This window comes from Vulpes lagopus, chromosome 23 (genome assembly GCF_018345385.1).
Source record: "Vulpes lagopus strain Blue_001 chromosome 23, ASM1834538v1, whole genome shotgun sequence".
Taxonomy (NCBI): Eukaryota; Metazoa; Chordata; class Mammalia; order Carnivora; family Canidae; genus Vulpes; species Vulpes lagopus.
Window position 1 is genome coordinate 14,876,009 of NC_054846.1, and position 7,851 is coordinate 14,883,859.

A 7,851-nucleotide genomic window follows, 5' to 3' on the forward strand; every position below is an offset into this window, starting at 1 on the left:
CCCCTCCCAGCTCTGCTCGCGGGAGCGGCTAACCTGCGGGGCGGGGCCTAACCTGCGGGGCGGGGCCCAACCTGCCCGGCGGCCCCGCCGAGCGCGCTGCCTGGCCCCGCCCCCCGCCGCCGGCCCCGCCCCCATCGCCGCCGGCCCCGCCCCCCGCAGGCCCCGCCCCCGCCCCGCGCCGCCGCCAGGTGCGCGGGGCCCTGGTTTCCAGGGTGAAGGGGGAGGAGCCTCGGAGGGAAACTTTCCACCGAAACTTAACCCGGGCGGCGTGAAGGACACCCGGCCTCGGGGCTCGTCTTTTGCCAGAACCGCGTCCCTTCACGCACGGCCGCGCTCACGCACACCCCCCAGACGAGAAAATGAACCCGCATTTATGAGCCAGCGGGGGGCTCGTTTCCTGGGTGCCGCGGAGGGGGGGAGGTCGGGCCGCGCCGCCGACCTTGAGGTTTCTGGCCTTCCAGGGCCGTGACCGCGGCCGGCGGCGCCCTCTCCCACCCCAATTTCTTTCACTGAAGCCTTCCTTTTGTCCCTGAGGTTTGAATTTTAAGATGTTCATAGAGTCCCAAGAGAGCTGAATCCGGTGATGGAAACGTCCGCCGGTTTTTCTGGCATATTCTACCCAAGTGGGCAGGGGGAGATTCGCTTGGGGCAGCCAGGGGTGGGAGGCTGGGGGGAAGCAGGTGGTGCTTTTTTTTTTTTTTTTTTTAAGATGAGTCAGTGTTACTGCCCTTGCTTGTGAGCATGTGTGCGCGTGGCGCACGGTCACTGGCGAACCACACCCCCTAAATGAGGGCTTCACCCCCTAAATGAGGGCTTCGTAATTTGGGCAGTTCTACAGCTGAAAGGAACCATCCCCAGCTGGAGACCCCCAGGACAACGGGAAGGCAGGTCCAGAATCCACCCCCCCCCCAGGCCACACACACACACTGGGGCAGGGTGAGGTGGGTGGACAGAGGTGTTGGCCTTTAGCACTGCCCCGGTGTCAACATCCTTCCCAGAGCCCAGACCTCCCCGGGGGAGGCCCCTGCACAGCCTGGCCCCTCCTTTGCCGTCTGCCCTTCATTAGACACTTGGGCCTGTGTCCCTGCCAAACTGGGAAGGGCCGCCTTCCCTCCCCATTCCTCTATCTCCCACACCCCCTGCGTGCTTGGGCAGCATAGTCAGTGCTTTGCTTTCTGGACTTTAAATCCAGGAGGAGGAATCAAATGCTTCAGTCGAGGCCTTCTTGGCTCTGTGGTTGGCGTGGTTGAAACTTGAGGTAAGCCAAAACCTGAGCAGGTTGGGCCACACCACAGCTTACAAAGGCTGATGTGGAGAATTTTCCACCTCAGCAGCATCCTGCTGGCACCTTACCAAATTCCCCTTTGGAGGAAGCATCTTCCTCCCTTCGTTCTCAATGAATGACATCGGGAGAGAACCAAAATCAGGTATCTCCAGTTTCCAATTCTCTCTTGCAACCACGGTAATGGGATGATACAAATTTCACACTTCCTTCTAAGGCCGTCTACCACCACTGCTGTGGCTCCTGAACAGCAGCAGGAAGACGGTTGCCCTTGCTGTGATTCCTCTCAGGATTCACCAGCGTTTCACCTGAAACAAGTGTAGACAAAGTCCCTTATGTAAAAGCTGGGAAGGACAAGAAAACAGGAAGTTCCGCTGGGCAGATCACCTTGGACGGCTCTAATGAATGGAACATGGGGGAATCATTCACTTAATCACTGTTCATTTAGTGGTTTTTTTCATGCTAGGCATTCTAGGTGTTAGGGTCACAGGGGAGAACCAACACATAAAAATGCTAGTAACCCTAATGGAGCTTACTTTCCAGATGAGAGAGACCAACTATAAACCTGTGGACTGCTGACTGATTAGAAATGCTCCAGACGATGGGGATCCCTGGGTGGTTCAGCGGTTTAGCACCTGCCTTTGGCCCAGAGCGCGATCCTGGAGTCCCGGGATCGAGTCCCACATTGGACTCCCAGCATGGAGCCTGCTTATCCCTCTGCCTCTCTCTCTATGTCTATCATGAATCAATAAATAAAATCTTTATAAAAAAATAGAAAAAAAATAGAAATGCTCCGGAGGAAAATTAAACAGGGTGGAGACATAAGGAGTATGACAGGTACTCTTTCAAATAAGATGATCAAGGAACACCTCTGGAGGAGGTAACATTTGAGCAAAGGCCTACAGGAGGTTAAGGAGTGAGATATCTGGACAGGCAACTTTCAAGGCAGAAAGCACAGCAAGTACCAAAGCCCTGAGGCAGGAACATGCCTGGGTGCACTAGGAACAACCAAGAAACCAGAGTGGCCGAATGGAGAAGGTAAAGACAGGAAGAGTTGGGGTGGTACAGTTCGGGTAAGGCTTTTACTCTGAGTGAGTTGGGAGCCATTGGAGGGTTTAGGGTAGAAAAATTACATCTTCTGACACATAGGAGCACTTTGACTTTTAGGCTGAGTATAGACAGGAGTGGGTAGCAGAGACTAGTTAGAAGGCTATTGAAATAATCCAAGAGCAAGAGGATAGTGGCTCTGACTAGGGAGATAGGACTGGAGGTGACAAACTGACAGGGCCTCTTCACAGATTGAATGTGAAGTATGAAGGAAAGAAAACAAGGAAGACTCTGAGGTTTTGAGCCTGAGCAGCTGGAAGGATGGAATTGCCAGAATAAAGGAGAAGACTTCAAAAGGAACAGACTGGGTATAAAAATCAAGAAGGCCAGAGAGGCTTTTCTCCTCAGCTGCTTGAAGCTCAGCCGCCATCATGAATGACACAGTAACTATCTGGACCAGGAAGTTCATGACCAAACGACTGCTTCAGCGGAAACAGATGGTCATTGATGTTCTTCACCCCGGGAAGGCAACAGTACCTAAGACAGAAATTCGGGAAAAACTAGCCAAAATGTACAAGACCACACCAGATGTTATATTTGTATTTGGATTCAGAACCCATTTTGGTGGTGGCAAGACAACTGGCTTTGGCATGATTTATGATTCCTTGGATTATGCAAAGAAAAATGAACCCAAACATAGACTTGCAAGACATGGCCTGTATGAGAAGAAAAAGACTTCAAGAAAACAGCGCAAAGAACGCAAAAACAGAATGAAGAAAGGGGATCTGCAAAAGCCAACGTTGGTGCTGGCAAAAAGTGAGCTGGAGACTGGACAACAGAAGGAGTAAAGATTCTGCAGTGGCTTTATCTGTAGTGATTGTGCAGATTTTTCATGAGAGGATTAATAAACGAAAAATGTTAATGTGAAAAAAAAAAGAAGGCCAAAGGGAAAACAGAAAAGAAAGAACACATAATTTGAACAATCTTCAAGTTCCTCACTTTATCAAATGAAGGAAATACTTACCTCATTAGAGTTGTGTTAAGGATAACATGAATTAATGCAGTGAAGTGTCTAGCACAGTACCTGATAAACAGCAATGGTTAAAAATGTTAACTCCCTCTCTACAAAAACGAGTTTCATACCTATCCACTATGCCCTCTGGGGAGGAAACAGGGTCACTGTTTTAGAGGAAATAAGTCTTACTAAAAGTAAAGGAGAAGGAAATGAAAACAGGAAAGAAAGGGCATGAAATAAAAATATAAAAACAATGGATTATTAGTCATAAAAAAAGAATGAAATCTTGCCACTTGTGACAACACAGATGAACCTTGAGAGTATTATACTATGTGAAATAAGTCAGAGAAATGCAAATACCATATGATTTCACTTACATGGGGAATTTAAAAAAACAAAACAGGGACGCCTGGGTGGCTCAGTTGGATAAGCCTCCAGCTCTTGATTTCAGCTCAGGTCAGTGGTAGCATCAAGTGCCATGTCGGGCTCTATGCTCAGTGCAAAGTCTGATTCAGAGTCTTCCTCCCTGCTCTGCCCCTCCCCACTCACAGTCTCTCTAAAATAAACTCTTAAAAAAAAAAATCAGACTCATGGATATAGAGAACAGACTGATAGTTGCCAGAGGAGCAGGGCATAGAGATGGGGGATAAAATGGGTGAAAGAGAACAAGAGGTCCAAACATCCAGTTATAAAACAAATAAGTCATAGGGAAGTATTATACAGCCAGGGAAATGCAGTCAATAATATTCTATTAATTTTGTATGGTGATAAATGATAACTAGACCTATTGTGATTATTTTACAATATATCTAAACATCAAATCCATGTTATAGTAGTTTCTCCCGAGTTCTATCTACTTCCTTAAGGAGACAAACCAAGGTTTGTCTCCTTGGAGACAAACCCAGAGTTTACTAATTTGAGAAAGGAGTTTAAAATATGAAAAGTTTGTAATAAAACAAAAAAATACAGCATATGTAATAAGCAAAGAATTTTTGTTGCTACCCCTTATAAAAAATTATTTCAAATGAGATGTATCAGTAGAAAAATAGTCAAAATAACAGAGAATTCTAAAAAATAAAATTTTAAAAGGCACAAATGGCCAATGAGAAACAATTATTTTTTACTTATAAATTTGGCAAGATCAGAAAAATCATAGAAATAATATTGTTGGATGTTGGACAATATCACACCATACTGAAGGAAGTCACAGCAATTTTTAGAAATGTAGATCTAAATATTCAAAATGTTTATACTTTTCAAACAAATTTTACTTCTAGAAATTTATCTAATATTCAAATATTTGCTAAAACTTTATATATAAGAATGTCCATCACAGGTCATTTAAGTGTAGTGAAAAGAAATATGCTAAGTATCCAACAAGACAGAATTATGATAAGTACTAAGTATTAGTACTTATCATAATGTTATAAGAAGCCATGTTATAAGAGTGAAGCCATGTGAAGCCATATTATAAGAGTATAAGCAGACTTTTAAAAATATTAATGAATATTAAATGAAAATGGTTCACAATACATTATTATATAAAATAAGCCTACAAAACAATATTAAAGTAGGATTATCCTTAAAAATCTCTATATTAGGTTGCCCTCTTTTTATTAGGTTATTTCTATATTAAGTTGACCTCTTTTTTATTCTCTTTGTTTTCTCTATTTCCACATTTTCTGCCATAAGATAGTGTCACATTCTCTGGGGGGATGATAGGCTGTATACATAATGAGATTTAGTGGATACCATCAAAGTTTTCCCAAGGTGGTTATACCAATTTACACTCCCACTGGCAATATTTAAAAGTTTTAGTTTGAAGCAATGCATTTTTAACATGATGTATCCAGTGACAGCCATTGATTTGAACTCTACTACTTTAGAAGTTGAAATGATTAAGTGAAGTTAGAAATAAGCTGGGAGTGCAAGCTGATGCAGCCACTCTGGAAAACAGTATGGAGGTTCCTCAAAAAGTTAAAAATAGAGCTACCCTACAACCCAGCAATTGCCCTACTAGGAATTTACCCCATAGATACAAATGTAGTGATCCAAAGGGGCACCTGCACCCCAGTGTTTATAGTAGCAATGTCCACAATACCCAAACTATGGAAAGAGCCCCAATGTCCATCAACAGATGAGTGGATAAAGAAGATGTGGTATATATACATACAAGGGAATATCTTGTATACTCAGCCATCAAAAAAAGAAAGAAAAAGAAATCTTGCCATTTGCAATGACATGGATGGAACTAGAGGGTATTATACTAAGCAAAATAAGTCAATCAGAGACAATTATGATCTCACTCTTATGTGGAATTTAATAAACAAAATAGAAGAGCATTAGAGGAAGGGAGGGAAAAATAAAACAAGATGTAATCAGAGAGGAAGACAAACCAAAAGAGACTCTTAATCATGAAACAAACTGAGGGTTGCTGGAGAGAAGAGGAGTGGGGGGACAGAGTAACTGAGTGATGGGCATTAAGGAGGGCACATGATGAAATGCAGACTGGGTATTATCGGAGACTGATGAATCACTGACCTCTACCTCTGAATCCATAATAATAATTGAATAATCCATAATAATTAATTGAATTTAAATAACAAAATAACTTTAAAAAATTAGAAATAAGCACATTGGAGGGTGCCTGGATGGCTTAGTCAGGGAAGCATCTAACTCTTGATCTCAGTTCAGGTCTCGATCTGTTGTAAGTTCAAGGGTGTGGAGCCTATGAAAAGAAAAAAGAAAAGGGAAAAGGAAAAGGAAGAGGAAAACAAAAGAAAGAGAAAGAAAGAAAGAAAGAAAGAAAGAAAGAAAGAAAGAAAGAAAGAAAGAAAGGCAATGTTGTGAGTGCATATACTAGTAATATAATTTCAACCTGTCTAGATTATATTTTTCATTAATTTGTCTCATTTATTCTGACCTTCTCTAGCTTGTTATACACATTATGTCCAAGTATTCATATTAAATTTCTTTAACACAGAAGACTCCCTTCTTTTCTTACCTCCTTTATTCCTGCTTTAAAAATGTATTTGTATTTTAAATTGAATTGTATATTTCCCCAAAAATATTTAAAATATTAAAACATTATATGAAAAAAAGGAAGAACAATATCTAGTTAGTACTTGCAAACACTCTTCTTTCACATAACTCATGGGACTCTTCTTTCACATAACTCATGGGACTTTACATCTCTGTGAGGAAGTGAACAAAGGCTATCACCTCTGATTAACAAAAATAGAAGTTCAGGTGCAGAATAGGGAAGTGAGCAGTCTGAGATGAGGATGTCAAAACGATCCCTTCATTGACCCAGATATCTTGGAACCTAAACTAAAAACGACACAAAGACATTATCATTTACAGTCAGATTAAATCTAAATTTAAATTATCTTAAGTTGCTTCTCTTAAAAAGAGCTTAGAAATGAACAATGTGTGTCTTGTTCAAATATTAATAATTCTGTCAAAAAATTCTTCTAACAAATACATTATTAATAATAATAATAAGCCAATGCTTGTGAATGGTCTCCTCTCCTGTAGTAATTATCAGTGGTCTACTCCACTGATGATGCAAGTCTTATTTATCATAAAACTCTTCCATCATCCATCTTTCTTGTCCTTTTAAGTGAATCAGTGGTAACATGTTCATGGCTTAGGCTCTGGAGTAGATGCACTGACAGAGTGTGTTCATATCCCAACTCTACACTTCCAGCTGTATGACTTGGATCAAGTAACTAAGTCACTTCATTTCTTGTTGTGCCTCAGTTTTCTCTCTAAAAAGAGAGAATCATAGTACCTAAATCATTGGTGTGTGATGATGATTATATCTCTCTGAGCACAGCGTAGTGCATCTGATAAGCACTCAGGTTTAATTAATTATCAAGGCAATTTTTTGGAATTTATCCCAAGAAAATAATACTAAAAGTATTATCATACCAGCAAGAATTTATAATATCAACATTTTGCAAACAATTTCTCAAACAGGAATGAACCAAAATAAATTTTGTTCTATCCAAACATAGTCTATCATATAGATGATCTCAGTTTCATAAAAAATCTAAAATAAAACCCATGTGTACATTCAGAACTATGACTTATGGTTGCCCAAGTTGTTCACTACACAGGGTACCTGCGCTCGAGGCAAGTGAAATCTGAAATCTAGCTGCATTCTGCTTATCAAGCTGCATCACCCTGCTACAGGGCTGCATTCACCCAGAGAACAGGAGAACTTTTTAGACTTGCCTAAAGGGGTAATATAAGCTAGCATCACCCATGTGTAAATATGGACAGAAAAAAAGATTGAATCACACAAACCAAAGTTTTAACATTGATTATCTTGAAGTACCAAGACTAAAAGATATTTTCTTCATTATAATTTTCTGTTTTCCCAACCTTCTACAACCTAATATATGTTCCTTTTATGATTATAAGATAATACATTTTACTTTCAAAAAACTAAAAAATGCACATCAAGGCTACAGGAAAATCCCCCACACACATTAGGACACCC

At 41.3% G+C, this 7,851-nt stretch overlaps 1 pseudogene; it reads left to right on the top strand.

The window, feature by feature from the left end:
- Nucleotides 1–2,758: 2,758 nt before the first annotated feature.
- On the top strand, nucleotides 2,759–3,149 carry LOC121481457 (annotated as a pseudogene).
- The last annotated feature ends 4,702 nt before the right edge of the window (nucleotides 3,150–7,851 follow it).